This window comes from Scyliorhinus torazame, chromosome 24 (genome assembly GCF_047496885.1).
Source record: "Scyliorhinus torazame isolate Kashiwa2021f chromosome 24, sScyTor2.1, whole genome shotgun sequence".
NCBI lineage: Eukaryota > Metazoa > Chordata > Chondrichthyes > Carcharhiniformes > Scyliorhinidae > Scyliorhinus > Scyliorhinus torazame.
This window is the reverse complement of record NC_092730.1, coordinates 45,122,842-45,148,432: the sequence shown is the minus strand read 5'-3', so window position 1 is coordinate 45,148,432 and position 25,591 is coordinate 45,122,842. Positions and strand designations below refer to the sequence as shown.

The 25,591-nt window shown below is 45.3% G+C and overlaps 18 non-coding genes across 18 annotated transcripts; all 18 read left to right on the top strand.

The window, feature by feature from the left end:
* The first annotated feature begins 116 nt into the window (after nt 1–116).
* trnam-cau (transfer RNA methionine (anticodon CAU)) lies at nt 117–188 on the top strand. Its single transcript has one exon. It is a non-coding gene; the product is annotated as a tRNA-Met (tRNA).
* Nucleotides 189–768: 580 nt separating this feature from the next.
* On the top strand, nt 769–851 carry trnal-cag (transfer RNA leucine (anticodon CAG)). Its single transcript has one exon. It is a non-coding gene; the product is annotated as a tRNA-Leu (tRNA).
* Nucleotides 852–1,940: 1,089 nt separating this feature from the next.
* On the top strand, nt 1,941–2,012 carry trnam-cau (transfer RNA methionine (anticodon CAU)). Its single transcript has one exon. It is a non-coding gene; the product is annotated as a tRNA-Met (tRNA).
* A 580-nt stretch (nt 2,013–2,592) lies between these two features.
* trnal-cag (transfer RNA leucine (anticodon CAG)) lies at nt 2,593–2,675 on the top strand. Its single transcript has one exon. It is a non-coding gene; the product is annotated as a tRNA-Leu (tRNA).
* Nucleotides 2,676–3,764: 1,089 nt separating this feature from the next.
* Nucleotides 3,765–3,836, top strand: trnam-cau (transfer RNA methionine (anticodon CAU)). The gene has a single exon. It is a non-coding gene; the product is annotated as a tRNA-Met (tRNA).
* A 580-nt stretch (nt 3,837–4,416) lies between these two features.
* Nucleotides 4,417–4,499, top strand: trnal-cag (transfer RNA leucine (anticodon CAG)). Its single transcript has one exon. It is a non-coding gene; the product is annotated as a tRNA-Leu (tRNA).
* A 1,741-nt stretch (nt 4,500–6,240) lies between these two features.
* Nucleotides 6,241–6,323, top strand: trnal-cag (transfer RNA leucine (anticodon CAG)). Its single transcript has one exon. It is a non-coding gene; the product is annotated as a tRNA-Leu (tRNA).
* Nucleotides 6,324–7,412: 1,089 nt separating this feature from the next.
* trnam-cau (transfer RNA methionine (anticodon CAU)) lies at nt 7,413–7,484 on the top strand. The gene has a single exon. It is a non-coding gene; the product is annotated as a tRNA-Met (tRNA).
* A 580-nt stretch (nt 7,485–8,064) lies between these two features.
* Nucleotides 8,065–8,147, top strand: trnal-cag (transfer RNA leucine (anticodon CAG)). Its single transcript has one exon. It is a non-coding gene; the product is annotated as a tRNA-Leu (tRNA).
* A 1,089-nt stretch (nt 8,148–9,236) lies between these two features.
* trnam-cau (transfer RNA methionine (anticodon CAU)) lies at nt 9,237–9,308 on the top strand. The gene has a single exon. It is a non-coding gene; the product is annotated as a tRNA-Met (tRNA).
* A 580-nt stretch (nt 9,309–9,888) lies between these two features.
* Nucleotides 9,889–9,971, top strand: trnal-cag (transfer RNA leucine (anticodon CAG)). Its single transcript has one exon. It is a non-coding gene; the product is annotated as a tRNA-Leu (tRNA).
* A 1,089-nt stretch (nt 9,972–11,060) lies between these two features.
* trnam-cau (transfer RNA methionine (anticodon CAU)) lies at nt 11,061–11,132 on the top strand. The gene has a single exon. It is a non-coding gene; the product is annotated as a tRNA-Met (tRNA).
* A 580-nt stretch (nt 11,133–11,712) lies between these two features.
* On the top strand, nt 11,713–11,795 carry trnal-cag (transfer RNA leucine (anticodon CAG)). Its single transcript has one exon. It is a non-coding gene; the product is annotated as a tRNA-Leu (tRNA).
* Nucleotides 11,796–12,884: 1,089 nt separating this feature from the next.
* On the top strand, nt 12,885–12,956 carry trnam-cau (transfer RNA methionine (anticodon CAU)). The gene has a single exon. It is a non-coding gene; the product is annotated as a tRNA-Met (tRNA).
* A 580-nt stretch (nt 12,957–13,536) lies between these two features.
* trnal-cag (transfer RNA leucine (anticodon CAG)) lies at nt 13,537–13,619 on the top strand. The gene has a single exon. It is a non-coding gene; the product is annotated as a tRNA-Leu (tRNA).
* Nucleotides 13,620–14,708: 1,089 nt separating this feature from the next.
* trnam-cau (transfer RNA methionine (anticodon CAU)) lies at nt 14,709–14,780 on the top strand. Its single transcript has one exon. It is a non-coding gene; the product is annotated as a tRNA-Met (tRNA).
* A 580-nt stretch (nt 14,781–15,360) lies between these two features.
* Nucleotides 15,361–15,443, top strand: trnal-cag (transfer RNA leucine (anticodon CAG)). The gene has a single exon. It is a non-coding gene; the product is annotated as a tRNA-Leu (tRNA).
* A 1,740-nt stretch (nt 15,444–17,183) lies between these two features.
* trnal-cag (transfer RNA leucine (anticodon CAG)) lies at nt 17,184–17,266 on the top strand. Its single transcript has one exon. It is a non-coding gene; the product is annotated as a tRNA-Leu (tRNA).
* The last annotated feature ends 8,325 nt before the right edge of the window (nt 17,267–25,591 follow it).

The window sequence follows — 25,591 nt, the reverse complement described above, 5'->3', positions numbered from 1 at the left end:
ACCTTTATAAAATGAAGTTCGGGGCAGCAGTTTCATCTCTCTGGGAACATTGATCACGCTGTTACAGACTTCCTCAAACTTTGCCTCAAGTCCGACCACAAAAAAAATGAGCACCGAGCAGAGTGGCGCAGCGGGAGCGTGCTGGGCCCATAACCCAGAGGTCGATGGATCGAAACCATCCTCTGCTATTCGTGCTCTCAATCACACCAAACGGAAAAAAGTTGCTATTTATCAGCAGCACATCTGCCTTTTTCTTTATTGGTACCAAAGTTTTGCTGTCAGTCTTATCCACTCTTTGACACCTGTTCTTCAGCTAGCCACAGTACAGTCGAGGTGATTAAGTTGACTTCTCCCAGAACACTCTTCTGCCGCCTCAACTGGATGAACGTTCACCTGATTGGACACTGGAGGGGTTCTTCGGCTACTTGTCTGTGAGAGCAGCACCGGAAGCAGCTGTGGAGAGAGATTGCAGTCGCCAGAATGCAACTCTCCAATTAGATACTTCACGCCCTCAGATCTTAGACTTTCAAAACCTTCGTCTGAGGAACAGGTAGAGCGGTATATCGGACCTTGCTGATTAGAGGAAACTGATCAATGCAGCAATGAGAAGCTCCTTAACCACCAGCGGTTTGGACAAGGATGACACTCAGATACAGGACTCTGGCTGGGGTTCAAAAGTAGGGAAAGCATGTCTTGTTTGAAATGTAATAAAGATGAAGAAAGACTTTAAGTCGATTTGTGCACGGATCTTAGTTTTTGCGTCAACGCATCAGGATGGCCGAGCGGTCTAAGGCGCTGCGTTCAGGTCGCAGTCTCTTCTGGAGGCGTGGGTTCGAATCCCACTCCTGATATTGCCTTTTACTCCACGAGGTTAAATTTCTCCAGCACGATTTTCAACCTCAGGAAGATCCAATACCTCCCTTTCAATGGAAAAGAGTTGGTCTCAGTACATGAGATTCCCGCTTAAATACGCACAGCAAGACCTCACCGGCAAAAGCCCAGCTCATGACTCGACAATCTGCTTCGGTGAGTCTGGTTGAGGAATTCATATTGATCCCAAGAGAAGGGTAAAATTCGTCTTCTCTTGTAAATAGTCTGGCAGGTTGGATTGTTCACATCCGTCCAAGAGGGGAAGTTGGGGACTCGGTTTCTATTGTGATTCATTGCTCGATAAAGCTTTATTTCCTTATTGCCCCCCTGTGAGTTATTACTGGATACCGTTATATATCTATATTGCCCCTCTGTGGGGTACGATTGGATAACGTTTCCCGAGCAGCTTTGACTAAGGGTCACCTGGACACGAAACGTCAGCTCATTTCTCTCCCTCCAGATGCTGTCAGATCTGCTGAGACTTTAAAGCATTTTCTCTGTGGTTCCCTATGTGTGAGCTTTACAATGTTGTAATGTGTCATGCTGTCTCTTTCATTCTTGGGACTAATGCCGGGATGAGACTGCAAGAAAGTTTCTGATAGCTATTTTCTGCAAAGCAAACAGGAACGCGTGTTATGTTTACTTTTGTTGTGAGGGAAAATGCAAATAGCAGAGAATACCCTCGATTCCTCGACCAAGGGCTAATAGGCCTGCACGCTTCCGCTGCGCACTCTGCTCCTTAAACCAGGAGCTACAACATTACTGCCCTGCGGTAACCACACAATTATTCACTTCCTCAATTTTTCTTTCAACAAGAACAGACGTTTGAGCACACTGATACTGGTCAGCACAGTTCAGATAATTAACTTTCGTGCGGAATGGTTGTTCTGTGGAAGGTGATGTGATTTCTTCTGTGACGTTGTTCTGATGGGAAAGTGGGGAGTGACTGGAATCACCTTTATAAAATGAAGTTCGGGGCAGCAGTTTCATCTCTCTGGGAACATTGATCACGCTGTTACAGACTTCCTCAAACTTTGCCTCAAGTCCGACCACAAAAAAAATGAGCACCGAGCAGAGTGGCGCAGCGGGAGCGTGCTGGGCCCATAACCCAGAGGTCGATGGATCGAAACCATCCTCTGCTATTCGTGCTCTCAATCACACCAAACGGAAACAAGTTGCTATTTATCAGCAGCACATCTGCCTTTTTCTTTATTGGTACCAAAGTTTTGCTGTCAGTCTTATCCACTCTTTGACACCTGTTCTTCAGCTAGCCACAGTACAGTCGAGGTGATTAAGTTGACTTCTCCCAGAACACTCTTCTGCCGCCTCAACTGGATGAACGTTCACCTGATTGGACACTGGAGGGGTTCTTCGGCTACTTGTCTGTGAGAGCAGCACCGGAAGCAGCTGTGGAGAGAGATTGCAGTCGCCAGAATGCAACTCTCCAATTAGATACTTCACGCCCTCAGATCTTAGACTTTCAAAACCTTCGTCTGAGGAACAGGTAGAGCGGTATATCGGACCTTGCTGATTAGAGGAAACTGATCAATGCAGCAATGAGAAGCTCCTTAACCACCAGCGGTTTGGACAAGGATGGCACTCAGATACAGGACTCTGGCTGGGGTTCAAAAGTAGGGAAAGCATGTCTTGTTTGAAATGTAATAAAGATGAAGAAAGACTTTAAGTCGATTTGTGCACGGATCTTAGTTTTTGCGTCAACGCATCAGGATGGCCGAGCGGTCTAAGGCGCTGCGTTCAGGTCGCAGTCTCTTCTGGAGGCGTGGGTTCGAATCCCACTCCTGATATTGCCTTTTACTCCACGAGGTTAAATTTCTCCAGCACGATTTTCAACCTCAGGAAGATCCAATACCTCCCTTTCAATGGAAAAGCGTTGGTCTCAGTACATGAGATTCCCGCTTAAATACGCACAGCAAGACCTCACCGGCAAAAGCCCAGCTCATGACTCGACAATCTGCTTCGGTGAGTCTGGTTGAGGAATTCATATTGATCCCAAGAGAAGGGTAAAATTCGTCTTCTCTTGTAAATAGTCTGGCAGGTTGGATTGTTCACATCCGTCCAAGAGGGGAAGTTGGGGACTCGGTTTCTATTGTGATTCATTGCTCGATAAAGCTTTATTTCCTTATTGCCCCCCTGTGAGTTATTACTGGATACCGTTATATATCTATATTGCCCCTCTGTGGGGTACGATTGGATAACGTTTCCCGAGCAGCTTTGACTAAGGGTCACCTGGACACGAAACGTCAGCTCATTTCTCTCCCTCCAGATGCTGTCAGATCTGCTGAGACTTTAAAGCATTTTCTCTGTGGTTCCCTATGTGTGAGCTTTACAATGTTGTAATGTGTCATGCTGTCTCTTTCATTCTTGGGACTAATGCCGGGATGAGACTGCAAGAAAGTTTCTGATAGCTATTTTCTGCAAAGCAAACAGGAACGCGTGTTATGTTTACTTTTGTTGTGAGGGAAAATGCAAATAGCAGAGAATACCCTCGATTCCTCGACCAAGGGCTAATAGCCCTGCACGCTTCCGCTGCGCACTCTGCTCCTTAAACCAGGAGCTACAACATTACTGCCCTGCGGTAACCACACAATTATTCACTTCCTCAATTTTTCTTTCAACAAGAACAGACGTTTGAGCACACTGATACTGGTCAGCACAATTCAGATAATTAACTTTCGTGCGGAATGGTTGTTCTGTGGAAGGTGATGTGATTTCTTCTGTGACGTTGTTCTGATGGGAAAGTGGGGAGTGACTGGAATCACCTTTATAAAATGAAGTTCGGGGCAGCAGTTTCATCTCTCTGGGAACATTGATCACGCTGTTACAGACTTCCTCAAACTTTGCCTCAAGTCCGACCACAAAAAAAATGAGCACCGAGCAGAGTGGCGCAGCGGGAGCGTGCTGGGCCCATAACCCAGAGGTCGATGGATCGAAACCATCCTCTGCTATTCGTGCTCTCAATCACACCAAACGGAAAAAAGTTGCTATTTATCAGCAGCACATCTGCCTTTTTCTTTATTGGTACCAAAGTTTTGCTGTCAGTCTTATCCACTCTTTGACACCTGTTCTTCAGCTAGCCACAGTACAGTCGAGGTGATTAAGTTGACTTCTCCCAGAACACTCTTCTGCCGCCTCAACTGGATGAACGTTCACCTGATTGGACACTGGAGGGGTTCTTCGGCTACTTGTCTGTGAGAGCAGCACCGGAAGCAGCTGTGGAGAGAGATTGCAGTCGCCAGAATGCAACTCTCCAATTAGATACTTCACGCCCTCAGATCTTAGACTTTCAAAACCTTCGTCTGAGGAACAGGTAGAGCGGTATATCGGACCTTGCTGATTAGAGGAAACTGATCAATGCAGCAATGAGAAGCTCCTTAACCACCAGCGGTTTGGACAAGGATGGCACTCAGATACAGGACTCTGGCTGGGGTTCAAAAGTAGGGAAAGCATGTCTTGTTTGAAATGTAATAAAGATGAAGAAAGACTTTAAGTCGATTTGTGCACGGATCTTAGTTTTTGCGTCAACGCATCAGGATGGCCGAGCGGTCTAAGGCGCTGCGTTCAGGTCGCAGTCTCTTCTGGAGGCATGGGTTCGAATCCCACTCCTGATATTGCCTTTTACTCCACGAGGTTAAATTTCTCCAGCACGATTTTCAACCTCAGGAAGATCCAATACCTCCCTTTCAATGGAAAAGCGTTGGTCTCAGTACATGAGATTCCCGCTTAAATACGCACAGCAAGACCTCACCGGCAAAAGCCCAGCTCATGACTCGACAATCTGCTTCGGTGAGTCTGGTTGAGGAATTCATATTGATCCCAAGAGAAGGGTAAAATTCGTCTTCTCTTGTAAATAGTCTGGCAGGTTGGATTGTTCACATCCGTCCAAGAGGGGAAGTTGGGGACTCGGTTTCTATTGTGATTCATTGCTCGATAAAGCTTTATTTCCTTATTGCCCCCCTGTGAGTTATTACTGGATACCGTTATATATCTATATTGCCCCTCTGTGGGGTACGATTGGATAACGTTTCCCGAGCAGCTTTGACTAAGGGTCACCTGGACACGAAACGTCAGCTCATTTCTCTCCCTCCAGATGCTGTCAGATCTGCTGAGACTTTAAAGCATTTTCTCTGTGGTTCCCTATGTGTGAGCTTTACAATGTTGTAATGTGTCATGCTGTCTCTTTCATTCTTGGGACTAATGCCGGGATGAGACTGCAAGAAAGTTTCTGATAGCTATTTTCTGCAAAGCAAACAGGAACGCGTGTTATGTTTACTTTTGTTGTGAGGGAAAATGCAAATAGCAGAGAATACCCTCGATTCCTCGACCAAGGGCTAATAGCCCTGCACGCTTCCGCTGCGCACTCTGCTCCTTAAACCAGGAGCTACAACATTACTGCCCTGCGGTAACCACACAATTATTCACTTCCTCAATTTTTCTTTCAACAAGAACAGACGTTTGAGCACACTGATACTGGTCAGCACAGTTCAGATAATTAACTTTCGTGCGGAATGGTTGTTCTGTGGAAGGTGATGTGATTTCTTCTGTGACGTTGTTCTGATGGGAAAGTGGGGAGTGACTGGAATCACCTTTATAAAATGAAGTTCGGGGCAGCAGTTTCATCTCTCTGGGAACATTGATCACGCTGTTACAGACTTCCTCAAACTTTGCCTCAAGTCCGACCACAAAAAAAATGAGCACCGAGCAGAGTGGCGCAGCGGGAGCGTGCTGGGCCCATCACCCAGAGGTCGATGGATCGAAACCATCCTCTGCTATTCGTGCTCTCAATCACACCAAACGGAAAAAAGTTGCTATTTATCAGCAGCACATCTGCCTTTTTCTTTATTGGTACCAAAGTTTTGCTGTCAGTCTTATCCACTCTTTGACACCTGTTCTTCAGCTAGCCACAGTACAGTCGAGGTGATTAAGTTGACTTCTCCCAGAACACTCTTCTGCCGCCTCAACTGGATGAACGTTCACCTGATTGGACACTGGAGGGGTTCTTCGGCTACTTGTCTGTGAGAGCAGCACCGGAAGCAGCTGTGGAGAGAGATTGCAGTCGCCAGAATGCAACTCTCCAATTAGATACTTCACGCCCTCAGATCTTAGACTTTCAAAACCTTCGTCTGAGGAACAGGTAGAGCGGTATATCGGACCTTGCTGATTAGAGGAAACTGATCAATGCAGCAATGAGAAGCTCCTTAACCACCAGCGGTTTGGACAAGGATGACACTCAGATACAGGACTCTGGCTGGGGTTCAAAAGTAGGGAAAGCATGTCTTGTTTGAAATGTAATAAAGATGAAGAAAGACTTTAAGTCGATTTGTGCACGGATCTTAGTTTTTGCGTCAACGCATCAGGATGGCCGAGCGGTCTAAGGCGCTGCGTTCAGGTCGCAGTCTCTTCTGGAGGCGTGGGTTCGAATCCCACTCCTGATATTGCCTTTTACTCCACGAGGTTAAATTTCTCCAGCACGATTTTCAACCTCAGGAAGATCCAATACCTCCCTTTCAATGGAAAAGCGTTGGTCTCAGTACATGAGATTCCCGCTTAAATACGCACAGCAAGACCTCACCGGCAAAAGCCCAGCTCATGACTCGACAATCTGCTTCGGTGAGTCTGGTTGAGGAATTCATATTGATCCCAAGAGAAGGGTAAAATTCGTCTTCTCTTGTAAATAGTCTGGCAGGTTGGATTGTTCACATCCGTCCAAGAGGGGAAGTTGGGGACTCGGTTTCTATTGTGATTCATTGCTCGATAAAGCTTTATTTCCTTATTGCCCCCCTGTGAGTTATTACTGGATACCGTTATATATCTATATTGCCCCTCTGTGGGGTACGATTGGATAACGTTTCCCGAGCAGCTTTGACTAAGGGTCACCTGGACACGAAACGTCAGCTCATTTCTCTCCCTCCAGATGCTGTCAGATCTGCTGAGACTTTAAAGCATTTTCTCTGTGGTTCCCTATGTGTGAGCTTTACAATGTTGTAATGTGTCATGCTGTCTCTTTCATTCTTGGGACTAATGCCGGGATGAGACTGCAAGAAAGTTTCTGATAGCTATTTTCTGCAAAGCAAACAGGAACGCGTGTTATGTTTACTTTTGTTGTGAGGGAAAATGCAAATAGCAGAGAATACCCTCGATTCCTCGACCAAGGGCTAATAGCCCTGCACGCTTCCGCTGCGCACTCTGCTCCTTAAACCAGGAGCTACAACATTACTGCCCTGCGGTAACCACACAATTATTCACTTCCTCAATTTTTCTTTCAACAAGAACAGACGTTTGAGCACACTGATACTGGTCAGCACAGTTCAGATAATTAACTTTCGTGCGGAATGGTTGTTCTGTGGAAGGTGATGTGATTTCTTCTGTGACGTTGTTCTGATGGGAAAGTGGGGAGTGACTGGAATCACCTTTATAAAATGAAGTTCGGGGCAGCAGTTTCATCTCTCTGGGAACATTGATCACGCTGTTACAGACTTCCTCAAACTTTGCCTCAAGTCCGACCACAAAAAAAATGAGCACCGAGCAGAGTGGCGCAGCGGGAGCGTGCTGGGCCCATAACCCAGAGGTCGATGGATCGAAACCATCCTCTGCTATTCGTGCTCTCAATCACACCAAACGGAAACAAGTTGCTATTTATCAGCAGCACATCTGCCTTTTTCTTTATTGGTACCAAAGTTTTGCTGTCAGTCTTATCCACTCTTTGACACCTGTTCTTCAGCTAGCCACAGTACAGTCGAGGTGATTAAGTTGACTTCTCCCAGAACACTCTTCTGCCGCCTCAACTGGATGAACGTTCACCTGATTGGACACTGGAGGGGTTCTTCGGCTACTTGTCTGTGAGAGCAGCACCGGAAGCAGCTGTGGAGAGAGATTGCAGTCGCCAGAATGCAACTCTCCAATTAGATACTTCACGCCCTCAGATCTTAGACTTTCAAAACCTTCGTCTGAGGAACAGGTAGAGCGGTATATCGGACCTTGCTGATTAGAGGAAACTGATCAATGCAGCAATGAGAAGCTCCTTAACCACCAGCGGTTTGGACAAGGATGGCACTCAGATACAGGACTCTGGCTGGGGTTCAAAAGTAGGGAAAGCATGTCTTGTTTGAAATGTAATAAAGATGAAGAAAGACTTTAAGTCGATTTGTGCACGGATCTTAGTTTTTGCGTCAACGCATCAGGATGGCCGAGCGGTCTAAGGCGCTGCGTTCAGGTCGCAGTCTCTTCTGGAGGCGTGGGTTCGAATCCCACTCCTGATATTGCCTTTTACTCCACGAGGTTAAATTTCTCCAGCACGATTTTCAACCTCAGGAAGATCCAATACCTCCCTTTCAATGGAAAAGCGTTGGTCTCAGTACATGAGATTCCCGCTTAAATACGCACAGCAAGACCTCACCGGCAAAAGCCCAGCTCATGACTCGACAATCTGCTTCGGTGAGTCTGGTTGAGGAATTCATATTGATCCCAAGAGAAGGGTAAAATTCGTCTTCTCTTGTAAATAGTCTGGCAGGTTGGATTGTTCACATCCGTCCAAGAGGGGAAGTTGGGGACTCGGTTTCTATTGTGATTCATTGCTCGATAAAGCTTTATTTCCTTATTGCCCCCCTGTGAGTTATTACTGGATACCGTTATATATCTATATTGCCCCTCTGTGGGGTACGATTGGATAACGTTTCCCGAGCAGCTTTGACTAAGGGTCACCTGGACACGAAACGTCAGCTCATTTCTCTCCCTCCAGATGCTGTCAGATCTGCTGAGACTTTAAAGCATTTTCTCTGTGGTTCCCTATGTGTGAGCTTTACAATGTTGTAATGTGTCATGCTGTCTCTTTCATTCTTGGGACTAATGCCGGGATGAGACTGCAAGAAAGTTTCTGATAGCTATTTTCTGCAAAGCAAACAGGAACGCGTGTTATGTTTACTTTTGTTGTGAGGGAAAATGCAAATAGCAGAGAATACCCTCGATTCCTCGACCAAGGGCTAATAGCCCTGCACGCTTCCGCTGCGCACTCTGCTCCTTAAACCAGGAGCTACAACATTACTGCCCTGCGGTAACCACACAATTATTCACTTCCTCAATTTTTCTTTCAACAAGAACAGACGTTTGAGCACACTGATACTGGTCAGCACAATTCAGATAATTAACTTTCGTGCGGAATGGTTGTTCTGTGGAAGGTGATGTGATTTCTTCTGTGACGTTGTTCTGATGGGAAAGTGGGGAGTGACTGGAATCACCTTTATAAAATGAAGTTCGGGGCAGCAGTTTCATCTCTCTGGGAACATTGATCACGCTGTTACAGACTTCCTCAAACTTTGCCTCAAGTCCGACCACAAAAAAAATGAGCACCGAGCAGAGTGGCGCAGCGGGAGCGTGCTGGGCCCATAACCCAGAGGTCGATGGATCGAAACCATCCTCTGCTATTCGTGCTCTCAATCACTCCAAACGGAAAAAAGTTGCTATTTATCAGCAGCACATCTGCCTTTTTCTTTATTGGTACCAAAGTTTTGCTGTCAGTCTTATCCACTCTTTGACACCTGTTCTTCAGCTAGCCACAGTACAGTCGAGGTGATTAAGTTGACTTCTCCCAGAACACTCTTCTGCCGCCTCAACTGGATGAACGTTCACCTGATTGGACACTGGAGGGGTTCTTCGGCTACTTGTCTGTGAGAGCAGCACCGGAAGCAGCTGTGGAGAGAGATTGCAGTCGCCAGAATGCAACTCTCCAATTAGATACTTCACGCCCTCAGATCTTAGACTTTCAAAACCTTCGTCTGAGGAACAGGTAGAGCGGTATATCGGACCTTGCTGATTAGAGGAAACTGATCAATGCAGCAATGAGAAGCTCCTTAACCACCAGCGGTTTGGACAAGGATGGCACTCAGATACAGGACTCTGGCTGGGGTTCAAAAGTAGGGAAAGCATGTCTTGTTTGAAATGTAATAAAGATGAAGAAAGACTTTAAGTCGATTTGTGCACGGATCTTAGTTTTTGCGTCAACGCATCAGGATGGCCGAGCGGTCTAAGGCGCTGCGTTCAGGTCGCAGTCTCTTCTGGAGGCGTGGGTTCGAATCCCACTCCTGATATTGCCTTTTACTCCACGAGGTTAAATTTCTCCAGCACGATTTTCAACCTCAGGAAGATCCAATACCTCCCTTTCAATGGAAAAGCGTTGGTCTCAGTACATGAGATTCCCACTTAAATACGCACAGCAAGACCTCACCGGCAAAAGCCCAGCTCATGACTCGACAATCTGCTTCGGTGAGTCTGGTTGAGGAATTCATATTGATCCCAAGAGAAGGGTAAAATTCGTCTTCTCTTGTAAATAGTCTGGCAGGTTGGATTGTTCACATCCGTCCAAGAGGGGAAGTTGGGGACTCGGTTTCTATTGTGATTCATTGCTCGATAAAGCTTTATTTCCTTATTGGCCCCCTGTGAGTTATTACTGGATACCGTTATATATCTATATTGCCCCTCTGTGGGGTACGATTGGATAACGTTTCCCGAGCAGCTTTGACTAAGGGTCACCTGGACACGAAACGTCAGCTCATTTCTCTCCCTCCAGATGCTGTCAGATCTGCTGAGACTTTAAAGCATTTTCTCTGTGGTTCCCTATGTGTGAGCTTTACAATGTTGTAATGTGTCATGCTGTCTCTTTCATTCTTGGGACTAATGTCGGGATGAGACTGCAAGAAAGTTTCTGATAGCTATTTTCTGCAAAGCAAACAGGAACGCGTGTTATGTTTACTTTTGTTGTGAGGGAAAATGCAAATAGCAGAGAATACCCTCGATTCCTCGACCAAGGGCTAATAGCCCTGCACGCTTCCGCTGCGCACTCTGCTCCTTAAACCAGGAGCTACAACATTACTGCCCTGCGGTAACCACACAATTATTCACTTCCTCAATTTTTCTTTCAACAAGAACAGACGTTTGAGCACACTGATACTGGTCAGCACAGTTCAGATAATTAACTTTCGTGCGGAATGGTTGTTCTGTGGAAGGTGATGTGATTTCTTCTGTGACGTTGTTCTGATGGGAAAGTGGGGAGTGACTGGAATCACCTTTATAAAATGAAGTTCGGGGCAGCAGTTTCATCTCTCTGGGAACATTGATCACGCTGTTACAGACTTCCTCAAACTTTGCCTCAAGTCCGACCACAAAAAAAATGAGCACCGAGCAGAGTGGCGCAGCGGGAGCGTGCTGGGCCCATAACCCAGAGGTCGATGGATCGAAACCATCCTCTGCTATTCGTGCTCTCAATCACACCAAACGGAAAAAAGTTGCTATTTATCAGCAGCACATCTGCCTTTTTCTTTATTGGTACCAAAGTTTTGCTGTCAGTCTTATCCACTCTTTGACACCTGTTCTTCAGCTAGCCACAGTACAGTCGAGGTGATTAAGTTGACTTCTCCCAGAACACTCTTCTGCCGCCTCAACTGGATGAACGTTCACCTGATTGGACACTGGAGGGGTTCTTCGGCTACTTGTCTGTGAGAGCAGCACCGGAAGCAGCTGTGGAGAGAGATTGCAGTCGCCAGAATGCAACTCTCCAATTAGATACTTCACGCCCTCAGATCTTAGACTTTCAAAACCTTCGTCTGAGGAACAGGTAGAGCGGTATATCGGACCTTGCTGATTAGAGGAAACTGATCAATGCAGCAATGAGAAGCTCCTTAACCACCAGCGGTTTGGACAAGGATGGCACTCAGATACAGGACTCTGGCTGGGGTTCAAAAGTAGGGAAAGCATGTCTTGTTTGAAATGTAATAAAGATGAAGAAAGACTTTAAGTCGATTTGTGCACGGATCTTAGTTTTTGCGTCAACGCATCAGGATGGCCGAGCGGTCTAAGGCGCTGCGTTCAGGTCGCAGTCTCTTCTGGAGGCGTGGGTTCGAATCCCACTCCTGATATTGCCTTTTACTCCACGAGGTTAAATTTCTCCAGCACGATTTTCAACCTCAGGAAGATCCAATACCTCCCTTTCAATGGAAAAGCGTTGGTCTCAGTACATGAGATTCCCGCTTAAATACGCACAGCAAGACCTCACCGGCAAAAGCCCAGCTCATGACTCGACAATCTGCTTCGGTGAGTCTGGTTGAGGAATTCATATTGATCCCAAGAGAAGGGTAAAATTCGTCTTCTCTTGTAAATAGTCTGGCAGGTTGGATTGTTCACATCCGTCCAAGAGGGGAAGTTGGGGACTCGGTTTCTATTGTGATTCATTGCTCGATAAAGCTTTATTTCCTTATTGCCCCCCTGTGAGTTATTACTGGATACCGTTATATATCTATATTGCCCCTCTGTGGGGTACGATTGGATAACGTTTCCCGAGCAGCTTTGACTAAGGGTCACCTGGACACGAAACGTCAGCTCATTTCTCTCCCTCCAGATGCTGTCAGATCTGCTGAGACTTTAAAGCATTTTCTCTGTGGTTCCCTATGTGTGAGCTTTACAATGTTGTAATGTGTCATGCTGTCTCTTTCATTCTTGGGACTAATGCCGGGATGAGACTGCAAGAAAGTTTCTGATAGCTATTTTCTGCAAAGCAAACAGGAACGCGTGTTATGTTTACTTTTGTTGTGAGGGAAAATGCAAATAGCAGAGAATACCCTCGATTCCTCGACCAAGGGCTAATAGCCCTGCACGCTTCCGCTGCGCACTCTGCTCCTTAAACCAGGAGCTACAACATTACTGCCCTGCGGTAACCACACAATTATTCACTTCCTCAATTTTTCTTTCAACAAGAACAGACGTTTGAGCACACTGATACTGGTCAGCACAATTCAGATAATTAACTTTCGTGCGGAATGGTTGTTCTGTGGAAGGTGATGTGATTTCTTCTGTGACGTTGTTCTGATGGGAAAGTGGGGAGTGACTGGAATCACCTTTATAAAATGAAGTTCGGGGCAGCAGTTTCATCTCTCTGGGAACATTGATCACGCTGTTACAGACTTCCTCAAACTTTGCCTCAAGTCCGACCACAAAAAAAATGAGCACCGAGCAGAGTGGCGCAGCGGGAGCGTGCTGGGCCCATAACCCAGAGGTCGATGGATCGAAACCATCCTCTGCTATTCGTGCTCTCAATCACTCCAAACGGAAAAAAGTTGCTATTTATCAGCAGCACATCTGCCTTTTTCTTTATTGGTACCAAAGTTTTGCTGTCAGTCTTATCCACTCTTTGACACCTGTTCTTCAGCTAGCCACAGTACAGTCGAGGTGATTAAGTTGACTTCTCCCAGAACACTCTTCTGCCGCCTCAACTGGATGAACGTTCACCTGATTGGACACTGGAGGGGTTCTTCGGCTACTTGTCTGTGAGAGCAGCACCGGAAGCAGCTGTGGAGAGAGATTGCAGTCGCCAGAATGCAACTCTCCAATTAGATACTTCACGCCCTCAGATCTTAGACTTTCAAAACCTTCGTCTGAGGAACAGGTAGAGCGGTATATCGGACCTTGCTGATTAGAGGAAACTGATCAATGCAGCAATGAGAAGCTCCTTAACCACCAGCGGTTTGGACAAGGATGGCACTCAGATACAGGACTCTGGCTGGGGTTCAAAAGTAGGGAAAGCATGTCTTGTTTGAAATGTAATAAAGATGAAGAAAGACTTTAAGTCGATTTGTGCACGGATCTTAGTTTTTGCGTCAACGCATCAGGATGGCCGAGCGGTCTAAGGCGCTGCGTTCAGGTCGCAGTCTCTTCTGGAGGCGTGGGTTCGAATCCCACTCCTGATATTGCCTTTTACTCCACGAGGTTAAATTTCTCCAGCACGATTTTCAACCTCAGGAAGATCCAATACCTCCCTTTCAATGGAAAAGCGTTGGTCTCAGTACATGAGATTCCCACTTAAATACGCACAGCAAGACCTCACCGGCAAAAGCCCAGCTCATGACTCGACAATCTGCTTCGGTGAGTCTGGTTGAGGAATTCATATTGATCCCAAGAGAAGGGTAAAATTCGTCTTCTCTTGTAAATAGTCTGGCAGGTTGGATTGTTCACATCCGTCCAAGAGGGGAAGTTGGGGACTCGGTTTCTATTGTGATTCATTGCTCGATAAAGCTTTATTTCCTTATTGCCCCCCTGTGAGTTATTACTGGATACCGTTATATATCTATATTGCCCCTCTGTGGGGTACGATTGGATAACGTTTCCCGAGCAGCTTTGACTAAGGGTCACCTGGACACGAAACGTCAGCTCATTTCTCTCCCTCCAGATGCTGTCAGATCTGCTGAGACTTTAAAGCATTTTCTCTGTGGTTCCCTATGTGTGAGCTTTACAATGTTGTAATGTGTCATGCTGTCTCTTTCATTCTTGGGACTAATGCCGGGATGAGACTGCAAGAAAGTTTCTGATAGCTATTTTCTGCAAAGCAAACAGGAACGCGTGTTATGTTTACTTTTGTTGTGAGGGAAAATGCAAATAGCAGAGAATACCCTCGATTCCTCGACCAAGGGCTAATAGCCCTGCACGCTTCCGCTGCGCACTCTGCTCCTTAAACCAGGAGCTACAACATTACTGCCCTGCGGTAACCACACAATTATTCACTTCCTCAATTTTTCTTTCAACAAGAACAGACGTTTGAGCACACTGATACTGGTCAGCACAATTCAGATAATTAACTTTCGTGCGGAATGGTTGTTCTGTGGAAGGTGATGTGATTTCTTCTGTGACGTTGTTCTGATGGGAAAGTGGGGAGTGACTGGAATCACCTTTATAAAATGAAGTTCGGGGCAGCAGTTTCATCTCTCTGGGAACATTGATCACGCTGTTACAGACTTCCTCAAACTTTGCCTCAAGTCCGACCACAAAAAAAATGAGCACCGAGCAGAGTGGCGCAGCGGGAGCGTGCTGGGCCCATAACCCAGAGGTCGATGGATCGAAACCATCCTCTGCTATTCGTGCTCTAAATCACACCAAACGGAAAAAAGTTGCTATTTATCAGCAGCACATCTGCCTTTTTCTTTATTGGTACCAAAGTTTTGCTGTCAGTCTTATCCACTCTTTGACACCTGTTCTTCAGCTAGCCACAGTACAGTCGAGGTGATTAAGTTGACTTCTCCCAGAACACTCTTCTGCCGCCTCAACTGGATGAACGTTCACCTGATTGGACACTGGAGGGGTTCTTCGGCTACTTGTCTGTGAGAGCAGCACCGGAAGCAGCTGTGGAGAGAGATTGCAGTCGCCAGAATGCAACTCTCCAATTAGATACTTCACGCCCTCAGATCTTAGACTTTCAAAACCTTCGTCTGAGGAACAGGTAGAGCGGTATATCGGACCTTGCTGATTAGAGGAAACTGATCAATGCAGCAATGAGAAGCTCCTTAACCACCAGCGGTTTGGACAAGGATGGCACTCAGATACAGGACTCTGGCTGGGGTTCAAAAGTAGGGAAAGCATGTCTTGTTTGAAATGTAATAAAGATGAAGAAAGACTTTAAGTCGATTTGTGCACGGATCTTAGTTTTTGCGTCAACGCATCAGGATGGCCGAGCGGTCTAAGGCGCTGCGTTCAGGTCGCAGTCTCTTCTGGAGGCGTGGGTTCGAATCCCACTCCTGATATTGCCTTTTACTCCACGAGGTTAAATTTCTCCAGCACGATTTTCAACCTCAGGAAGATCCAATACCTCCCTTTCAATGGAAAAGCGTTGGTCTCAGTACATGAGATTCCCGCTTAAATACGCACAGCAAGACCTCACCGGCAAAAGCCCAGCTCATGACTCGACAATCTGCTTCGGTGAGTCTGGTTGAGGAATTCATATTGATCCCAAGAGAAGGGTAAAATTCGTCTTCTCTTGTAAATAGTCTGGCAGGTTGGATTGTTCACATCCGTCCAAGAGGGGAAGTTGGGGACTCGGTTTCTATTGTGATTCATTGCTCGATAAAGCTTTATTTCCTTATTGCCCCCTGTGAGTTATTACTGGATACCGTTATATATCTATATTGCCCCTCTGTGGGGTACGATTGGATAACGTTTCCCGAGCAGCTTTGACTAAGGGTCACCTGGACACGAAACGTCAGCTCATTTCTCTCCCTCCAGATGCTGTCAGATCTGCTGAGACTTTAAAGCATTTTCTCTGTGGTTCCCTATGTGTGAGCTTTACAATGTTGTAATGTGTCATGCTGTCTCTTTCATTCTTGGGACTGATGCCGGGATGAGACTGCAAGAAAGTTTCTGATAGCTATTTTCTGCAAAGCAAACAGGAACGCGTGTTATGTTTACTTTTGTTGTGAGGGAAAATGCAAATAGCAGAGAATACCCTCGATTCCTCGACCAAGGGCTAATAGCCCTGCACGCTTCCGCTGCGCACTCTGCTCCTTAAACCAGGAGCTACAACATTACTGCCCTGCGGTAACCACACAATTATTCACTTCCTCAATTTTTCTTTCAACAAGAACAGACGTTTGAGCACACTGATACTGGTCAGCACAGTTCAGATAATTAACTTTCGTGCGGAATGGTTGTTCTGTGGAAGGTGATGTGATTTCTTCTGTGACGTTGTTCTGATGGGAAAGTGGGGAGTGACTGGAATCACCTTTATAAAATGAAGTTCGGGGCAGCAGTTTCATCTCTCTGGGAACATTGATCACGCTGTTACAGACTTCCTCAAACTTTGCCTCAAGTCCGACCACAAAAAAAAGGAGCACCGAGCAGAGTGGCGCAGCGGAAGCGTGCTGGGCCTATAACCCAGAGGTCGATGGATTGAAACCATCCTCTGCGATTCGTACTCTCAATCACACCAAACGGAAACAAGTTGCTATTTGTCAGCAGCACATCTGCCTTTTTCTTTATTGGTACCAAAGTTTTGCTTTCAGTGTTATCCACTCTTTGACACCTGTTCTTCAGCTAGCCACAGTACAGTCGAGGTGACTAAGTTGACTTCTCCCAGAACACTCTTCTGCCGCCTCAACTGGATGAACGTTCACCTGATTGGACACTGGAGGGGTTCTTCGGCTACTTGTCTGTGAGAGCAGCACCGGAAGCAGCTGTGGAGAGAGATTGCAGTCGCCAGAATGCAACTCTCCAATTAGATACTTCACGCCCTCAGATCTTAGACTTTCAAAACCTTCGTCTGAGGAACAGGTAGAGCGGTATATCGGACCTTGCTGATTAGAGGAAACTGATCAATGCAGCAATGAGAAGCTCCTTAACCACCAGCGGTTTGGACAAGGATGGCAATCAGATACAGGATTCTGGCTGGGGTTCAAAAGTAGGGAAAGCATGTCTTGTTTGAAATGTAATGAAGATGAAGACAGACTTTAAGTCGATTTGTGCACGGATCTTAGTTTTTGCGTCAACGCATCAGGATGGCCGAGCGGTCTAAGGCGCTGCGTTCAGGTCGCAGTCTCTTCTGGAGGCGTTGGTTCGAATCCCACTCCTGATATTGCCTTTTACTCCACGAGGTTAAATTCCTCCAGCAAGATTTTCAACCTCAGGAAGATCCAATCCCTCCCTTTCAATGGAAAAGCGTTGGTCTCAGTACATGAGATTCCCGCTTAAATACGCACAGCAAGACCCCACCGGCAAAAGCCCAGCTCATGACTCGAAAATCTGCTTCGGTGAGTCTGGTTGAGGAATTCATATTGATCCCAAGAGAAGGGTAAAATTCGTCTTCTCTTGTAAATAGTCTGGCAGGTTGGATTGTTCACATCCGTCCAAGAGGGGAAGTTGGGGACTCGGCTTCTATTGTGATTCATTGCTCGATAAAGCTTTATTTCCTTATTGGCCCCCTGTGAGTTATTACTGGATATCGTTATATATCTATATTTCCCCTCTGTGGGGTACGACTGGATAACGTTTCCCGAGCAGCTTTGACTAAGGGTCACCTGGACACGAAACGTCAGCTCATTTCTCTCCCTCCAGATGCTGTCAGATCTGCTGAGACTTTAAAGCATTTTCTCTGTGGTTCCCTATGTGTGAGCTTTACAATGTTGTAATGTGTCATGCTGTCTCTTTCATTCTTGGGACTAATGCCGGGATGAGACTGCAAGAAAGTTTCTGATAGCTATTTTCTGCAAAGCAAACAGGAACGTGTGTTATGTTTACTTTTGCTGTGAGGGAGAATGTAAATAGCAGAGATTACCCTCGATTCCTCGACCTCGGGCTAATAGCCCTGCACGCTTCCGCTGCGCACTCTGCTCCTTAAACCAGGAGCTACAACATTACTGCCCTGCAGTAACCACACAACTATTCACTTCCTTATTTTTTTCTTTCAACAATAACACACGTTTGAGCTCACTGATTCTGGTTAGCATAGTTCAGATACTTTACTTTCGTGCGGAATGGTTGTTATGTGAAGGTGATGTGATTTCTTCTGTGACGTTGTTCTGATGGGAAAGTGTGGAGTGACTGGAATCATCTTCATAGAATGAAGTTCGGGGCGGTGGATTCGCCTCTCTGGGAATATTGATCACACTGTTAGAGATTTCTTCATACTTTGCCTCAATACCGACCACGGAAAGAATGAGCCACGATCCGCGCAGCATAGCGGGAGTGTTCTGTGCCCATAACCCAGAGGTCGATCGATCGAAACCATTCTCTGCTATTCGTATTCTCACTCACAGCAAACGGAAACAAGTTGCTGTTTGTCAGCAGCACATCGGCCTTTTTCTTTATTAGTATCAAAGTTTTGCTTTCAGTCTGATCCGCTCTTTCACACCTGGTCTTCAGCTAACCACAGTACAGTCGAGGTGACTAAGTTGATTTCTCCCAGAACACTCTTCTGCCGCCTGGACTGGATGAACGTTCACCTGATTGGACACTGAAGGGGTTCTTCGGCTACTTGTCTGTGAAAGCAGCACCGGAAGCAGCTGTGGAGACATATTGCAGTTGCCAGAATGCAACTCTCCAATTGGATTCTTCACGTCCTCAGATCTTAGACTTTCAATACCTTCGACTGAGGAACAGGTAGAGCGGATATCGGACCTTGTTGATTCGAGCAAACTGAACAATGCAGCAATGAGAAGCTCCTTAACCATCAGCGGTTTGGACAAGAATGGCACTCAGATACAGGACACTGGCTGTCGTTCAAAAGTAGGGAAAGCATATCTTGTTTGAAATGAAATAAAGATGAAGACAGACTTTAAGTCGATTTGTGCACGGATATTAGCTTCGGTTTCAACGCATCAGGGTACCCGAGCGGTCTCTTCTGGAGGCGTGGGTTCGAATCCCACTCCTGATATTGCCTTTTACTCCACGAGGTTAAATTTCTCCATCAAGATTTTCATCCTCAGGAAGGTCCAATACCTCCCTTTCAATGGAAAAGCGTTGGTCTCAGGACATGAGATTCCAGCTTAAATATGCACAGCAAGACCCCACCGGCAGAAGCCCAGTTCATGACTCGATAATCTGCTTCAGTGACTCTGGTTGAGGAATTAATATTGATCGCAAGAGAAGGGTAAAATTCGTCTTCTCTTGTAAATAGTCTGGCAGGTTGGATTGTTCACATCCGTCCAAGAGGGGAAGTTGGGGACTCGGTTTCTATTGTGATTCATTGCTCGATAAAGCTTTATTTCCTTATTGACCCCCTGTGAGTTATTACTGGATATCGTTATATATCTATATTGCCCCTCTGTGGGGTACTGCTGGATAACGTTTCCCGAGCAACTTTGACTAAGAGTCACCTGGACACGAAACGTCAGCTCATTTCTCTCTCTCCAGATGCTGTCAGATCTGCTGAGACTTTAAAGCATTTTCTCTGTGGTTCCCTATGTGTGAGCTTTACAATGTTGTAATGTGTCATGCTGTCTCTTTCATTCTTGGGACTAATGTCGGGATGAGACTGCAAGAAAGTTTCTGATAGCTATTTTCTGCAAAGCAAATAGGAACGTGTGTTTTGTTAACTTTTGGTGTGAGGGAGAATGCTCAAAGCAGAGAATATCCTCGACCTCGGGCTAATGGCCCAGCACGCTTCCGCTGCGGCACTCTGCTCCTTAAACCAGGAGCTACAACATTACTGCCCTGCGGTAGCCACACAACTATTCACTTCCTCATTTTTTTCTTTCAACAAGAACACACGTTTGAGCACACTGATTCTGGTCAGCATAGTTCAGATACTTTACTTTCGTGCTGAATGGTTGTTCTGTGATGGTGATGTGATTTCTTCTGGGACGTTGTTCTGATGGGAAAGTGGGGAGTGACTGGAATCACCTTCATAAACTGAAGTTCGGGGCGGCAGTTTCGCCTCTCTGGGGACATTGATCACGTTATTACAGATTTCCTCAAACGTTGCCTCAAGTCCGACCAGGAAAATTATTTGCTACGAGCCGAATGGCACCGCGGGAGCGTGCTGGGCTCAAAACCCAGATGTCGATGGATCGAAACCATCCTTTGATATTCGTATTCTCACTCACACCAAACGGAAAAAGATGCTACTTGTCAGCAGCACAGATGCCAATTTTTTTATTAGTATCAAAGTTTTGCTTTCAGTCTGATCCGCTCTTTGACACCTGTTCTTCAGCTAACCACAGTACAGTCGAGGTGACCAAGTTGACCTCTCCCAGCACACTCTTCTGCCGCCTCTACTGGATTAACGTTCACCTGATTGGGCACTGGAGGGATTCTTCGGCTAATTGTCTGTGAAAGCAGAACCGGAAGAAGCTGTGGAGAGAATTGCAGTCGCCAGAGCGCAACTCTCCAATTAGATACTTCATTCGCTAAGATCTTAGACTTTCAATACCTTCGTGTGAGGAACAGGTAGAGCGGGAATTCGGGCCTTGTTGATGACAGCAAACTGATCAATACAGCAATGGGAAGCTCCTTAAACTTCCAGCGGTTTGGACAAGGATGGCACTCAGACACAGGACTCTGGCAGGTGTTCAAAAGTAGGAAAAGCATATCTTGTTTGAAATGAAATAACGATGAAGATAGACTTTAAGTCGATTTGTGCACGGATCTTCGCTTCGAAGACAACGCATTAGGATGGCCGAGCGGTCTGCGTTGAGGTCGCAGTCTCTGCTGGAGGCGTGGGTTTGAATCCCATTCCTGATATTGACTTTTCCTCCACGAGGTTAAATTTCCCCCGCAATATTTCAACCTCAGGAAGATCCAATCCCTCCCATTCAACGGAAAAGTGTTGGTCTCAGGACATGCGATTCCTGCTTAAATACGCTCAGCAATACCCTCCAGGCAGTAGCCCATGTAACGACTCGATAATCTGCTTAATGACTCTGGTTGAGGAATTCAAATGGATCACAGGACTCCGGCTAAAATTAATCTTCTTTTGTTGTACATCGGTCTGGCTGGTTGATTTGTTCACATCCGTCCGAGACGGGAAGTTGGGAACACGGTATCTATTGTGATTTATTTCTAGTTAATACTTTATTAACGTTTTGCCCCCCTGTGAGGTATTACTGGATATCGTTATATCTCTATATTGCCCCTCTGTGTGGTACTACTGGATGACGTTTGCAGTCCAGCTTTGACAAAGGTTCTCCTGGACTCGAAACATTAGCTCTTTTCTCCCCCTACAGATGCTGGGAGACTTGCTGAGATTTTAAAGCATTTTCTCTGTGGTTCCCTATTTGTGACATTTACAATGTTGTAATTTGTCATGCTGTCTCCTTCATTCCTGGGACTAATGTCGGGATGAGACTACAATAGAGATTCTGACTACAATAGAAATTTGCTGCAAAGCAAACAGGATCGTGCGTTATGTTTACTTTTGGCGTGAGGAAGAATGTATATTTTGCTTTCGTGCTGCATGGTTGTTCTGTGAAGGTGATGTGATTTCTTCTGTGACGTTGCTCTGATGGGAAAGTGGGGAGTGACTGGCATCACTTTTACATAAAGAAGTTCGGGGCGGAAGTTTCACCTCCCTGGGAACGTTGATCAAGCTGTTACCGAATACTTCAAACTTTGCCTTATGTCCGACCGCGAATAGCTCAACCACGAGCGGACTGGCGCAGCGGGAGCGTGGTGGGCCCATAGCCCAGCAGTCGCTGGAACAAAACCATCGTCTGCTATTTGTATTCTCACTCACACCAAAAGCAAACAAGGCGCTATCTCCCAGCAGCACATCTGCCTTTTTCTTTATTAGTATCAACATTTTCCTTTCAGTATGATCTGCTCCTTGACACCTGTTCTTCAGCTACCCACAGTATAGTCGAGGTGACTAAGTTGACTTCTCCGAGAACTCCCTTCTGCCGCCTCTACTGGATGAACTTTCACCTGTTTGGACACTGGAGGGGTTCTTCGGCTGTGAAAGCAGCACCGGAAGCAGCTGTGGAGAGAGATTCCAGTCGCCAGGATGCATCTCTCCAATTGGATACTTCACGTCGCTCAGATCTTCGTCTCTCAATACCTTCGTGTGAGGAACAGGTTATAATGAAAAAATATATCATTTGAACCATGAATGTGAACCTGGAAAAGACTGAGATTTGAAATGAAATGGAAAGGTCCCACAAAGGGTTAACAGCCGCAGGTTGTTTCAAATACAGATAGCTTCGCAGGCGTTAAAGAAAACAGATATGGACAAATCAACCTGGTTTTAAAGTTAAAAAGACATTCAATCAATTTAAAATCTTAAGTTATATAAACGGGAACAGTATTTCACACTTCCTGAGAAGTGCATTATTTTACTGAACAATTAAAAAAGGAACAACCAGGATCTTAGATTTAAATTGGGGGAGAAGGTTACGCGGGAAACCTTGCTGACGCCACTTAAATATGAGACAACTGCTTTCCAGCTAAGAAACACATGAAGTGGCACGTTTCTACCATAATTTACACATTTTTGACGTTAAAAATCTTTTAGCAAATAATCAGGTCATAGGTTATAGGTCCAAGCCAGATAAGGTTAGAAATATAGGGGGCGACCTGCCGTTGACACCAGCTGACCAGTAGAAGTGCTGAGGCGAACTGCTTCGTTGAACACGAGTTCATATTTAGTATTGAGACTGAGAAAACACATCAGTAAAGACAGATATCAGAAAAGTTGCTGGCGAAGCAACAAATAAATGTATTACCTGCCAAACAAAAGTATTACATGTCAAGCAGAATAAGCTAGTTCAACGACAGGGAGATTGCATTAGCTACAGTCAGCAAGCAACAGCTACATTTCAATAAATGCCATGTAGAAACTAAGTCTGCGCAAAGGGCTATATAATACCTAATAATTCAGCAGCCAGCTCTCATAGCTGCCCTCGGTCATGGGAAGGACTGAACACGGAAGCCGAGCAGAACAGCGAATCCATCAGGGAAAAAACAAAAGTTACAGGAGATAATTGTCAAGGCAGACTTGAAGGTCTAACAACTGACCAGGAAGATGCAAAGAAAATATCTTATTACTTTTCTGTAAAAACGATTACATCTTTTAATTTGAAATTTAAACTAACTTAAATAGATAACCTGAAAGAGTGTTTTTCGAAAGTTTACTTCACTCTACTTAGAAAAGCCGGACCCGTGAGTGAAGCACCTGAGTGGAAAGTAAACAGAATCTTCTCTGAAGACATGGGTTATGCCGTGGGATAACATGAAACACTGGTTTGACCCGAATAGCGCCCACCTAAGTCTGCATAGGAGTCAGGGAGTGAGAATCCCTGTTCATCATTGAGAATATCTTGACCCTTTTCTGGTACAGGGGGAATTCTAAGAATAGTGGTAAGGTTTTAACTTCATGTCGCGCAACGTGGAGGGCTAGAATGTTGGAAGTTTCTGGGAAAAGCGAGGTTAGAATATTAGAAGTTTCTAGTTAAGCAGGTGGAGGTTTGAATATTAGAAGTTTCTAACCTACACAGGGAATGGAATATTAGACGATTCTAGTTCCCAAATAATTGTTAGAATATTAGAAGTTTCTAACTGGCACAAAGGCTAGAATATTAGAAGTTTCTAGTATATGTGTGAGGCGAACTTTACCTGCCGAGTTTAATGCGGAAAGTGATGTGTGATTGACTTTTGGAAGGATATTCTGTGGATCGGGGGGACCTAAAACTTAGTTGGGTGCGAGCGTCAGAAGACTAGAAGATACTGACCCTGAGTAAAGGTCTGCAAGACATCTTAGTAAAGGTACTGGGATTCTTGCATCCATTACTGGTAGAAGGAGGACAAAAATAAATCTTCCTTGGAGTCAAGCAGATTGTGAGGGAAAGCCTAGAGAAATAGGGACGCCGAGAAAACTTTAGAAACCAAGATCAATCGACCTTTAACTAAAACAAGAAGACAGTGCCTCAGTACCCCTGGATAGGTCCCAGATAGGGTGCATATCCTGAATGTCGGAGTGCACCTGAAAGGGACAACCAGGAACAGAAATTTAGAATCCAGAAAATGGCAATTAGGGTAATCCTCTTGCTCTGAAACACGGTCAAGAGACGTGAAGCAACGGGGCGAGCGTACGGGGCGAGAGTGGAAGAGATTAAAAGAGGCAAAAAAAACTCCTTGATAAGGGAGGCTTATCAGAACGGAGGGGTCTCATTTTTGTTAGAGTACCTAAAACCAGATGGAATAGACATCCAAGGTCTCGGTGGATAAATGAGTGTGTGTGTGTTTAATAAGGATTTGTGAATTTCCCTTTGGTGTTTCAAGTTTTTAAAATGTTGTATTTTGCAAAACCGAGTTTCACATCAATTAGAAGTTATAAACGGCAGGTAGAAATGTGACCAATATTATGAGGTAGTAAATCAGTATGTTCAGAACTAAATTGGTCACAGCATAAACACAAAAAGAGGTTTTACTCGGGAGCAGTCAGAGCTCTGTGCAGGAAAGTACTTTGAAACTAACCCGTTGAAATTGACACGGCACAGCTCCAGCAGGTTCCTAGTGCCCGAAGACTCAAAAGATAGTCAGGAGCAGGAAAAATGATGTTTAGAATGTTAAATACATGGTAGAAGGAGCTTTAGGGAATAAAGATATTAGACCAGAAGTTAGATTAGGAGAATTACTTTCAGTATCAGGAAATGAGAATCTGATGGCAGGGAAATATTCAATAAAATTCGATGCAGGAAAAATTAGGATATTAAATACCAATCGATAGCACAGAGGCAGTTTGGGTGAAGCTACCAACTAAAACTAGGTAAAAGGTAAAGAAAAGATCGTTCAGAATTTGGGTGAACATATAGTTGAATTAGAGAACCATGGCGTCTGGAGCAAAAAGAATTATATCAGAACTGAAACATCTGACCCAGCTAAATAATAACCAAGGGATTATGATAATCCATAGGCAACCTTTCGGCAGCAAAGAAGAAACGTAATCAGCAAGGATTGTATATGGGATGGTATGAAAGTGACAAAATGTCATTACTGCAGAGAAAACCTAGCTAACGATGATGTAATTCTGAAATGATGTGCAGGATTGTGGAGAAGTGACAAACTTATTATCCCAATTAGTGAGGGAGTATATAGTTTAAAAGATGTTGGGATGACCCGGGGACATAAAATTAGCCTAACAGTGTTCAGAAACTGTATCACCGCAATGGTGCCGTGCCAGAGGGTAGACCATACCCCCAAACCGGTTGGACAAGGAGAAAAGGAATGTTGTACGAAATTAATGATTGACCCGGGATATGGATTTGGAAAAAATATGAACCAAAACTTTCCCGATACAGGGAAGGGGTTTATGTGGATAAATTGAAACCCCCAGACAATGGACAGGCTTTAGAGGAAAGGAATGTTTAGTTATGAGTGTCAATGAATTACTGCACTCACTAGTATTATGTGATGAAGTAGAGTGGGATGACAGTGAATTAAAACCTGTTAGCAGCATTGATAGGACAGA